Consider the following 1,458-nt stretch of genomic DNA (forward strand, 5'->3'; position numbering starts at 1 on the left):
GGGGCTGCTGCTGGAGCTGCACAGTGAGACCCCAGCCAGGACATCTGCACAGGCACCCCCAGGAGTGCCAGGGTGTCCCCTGTCGTGTCCCCATCATGATGGCCGTGCCATGGGGCACCGTGCTGCCCAGGGCTGGGGCTGCGGTTGCCCCTGAACCCCCCGGGATGGGTCAGCAGTGGGAGCTGGTTCCTGCCACCCTGGGGAGGGTCCTGGGGGATTTCTGATGTTTCTGACCCCATTTCTCCCCTGTCAGCCCCTGAACCCCACTGGGGGAACCAGGGCACCCTGCAAAATGCCCCCGTGGCCCCCATGTGGCCAGGGGACAGGGGCTGTGCTGGGGGGTCACCAGATGCTCCCCACAGCACTGGCAGGACACACGGCCAGTGTCCGTGGGGGGACAGATGCCCAACTCATCACCCCCCTGGGTCCAGCTTCGCCCACCCAGCTCCTGCCTTCGCTGGCAACCGCCCCCCCAAGCTCGCCGCCCCCCAGCCCCGGCGCGGTGCAGCACTGCCAGGGAACACGGGGATGATTCATCTTGGTGATTTCTTCCTCCTCCTCACAGAGGGCTCGAAGGCTCCGTGACGAGCCACTGCAGACTGATTCATCAGTGCTGGGGGGGCTCGGTGGCTGCTGCTTGCCCCGCAACCTTGCTAGCAGGCAGGGGGCCATCCCAGCACACAGACCAGTCAGGACTGGTGATGCACTGGTGATGCTGGTATCTCCCCTCCGGTTCTTTCTCCCCATATCCCAGCCCAGCACGGGGATGGGTCAGTGGGCTCCTGCCCTCCCCGCTTCTCCGACAGGCAGCGAGAGCCGCTCTGAGCCTCAGCGGTGGCAGGGAAGCGCTTCCACCAAAACCTGGTGTTTTGCCACAAAAAATCCTTTGGGCGCTGGGCCGAGCGCACCTTGGTTTCAGAGCAGCTAAATCTGGATCCTCCCCATTCGTGCAGCCGCCGGGCTACTCCTGCTTGTGCCCGAGGCAGATGCGTCCCAGCTCCGCCACCGAGCCCAGCGCCTTTCTGGGACACGAGTGTCACTTTTGGAAGCCTTATGTAATTTCAAGTGACTCTCAGATTACTACACAGTGACATATTTTTTTTTTCTCCTTTCGATGCCATTGCTCACTTGATTGCAGCTTTTCATGTGTCGCCGTTTCTCACGTTCTCCCCCCAGCACCTCAGCACAGCAATGCCAGGCTTTGGTTTATGAGCTCCATCTTGTTTAAAAGACTCCGTCTTTTTCTGCCCCCATTAATTTTACCATAGGATATAACCAGGACATTTGCCTTTGGCCAGTGTCCCCCCCCACCCCCCTGTACCTGGGGGTTAAGTGTTGCAGGGTCTGCTCCACAGCCCTGGGGGTCCCCCTCACTTCCCCAGAGGAGCTGTGGGAGGAGCAGCCCCGCGGTGACCTGGCACCGGGGGCAGCCATGTCCCCGACTGTCGTGGCAGTGTG

This window comes from Egretta garzetta, unplaced genomic scaffold, assembly GCF_000687185.1.
Source record: "Egretta garzetta isolate BGI_Z169 unplaced genomic scaffold, ASM68718v1 scaffold243, whole genome shotgun sequence".
Taxonomy (NCBI): Eukaryota; Metazoa; Chordata; class Aves; order Pelecaniformes; family Ardeidae; genus Egretta; species Egretta garzetta.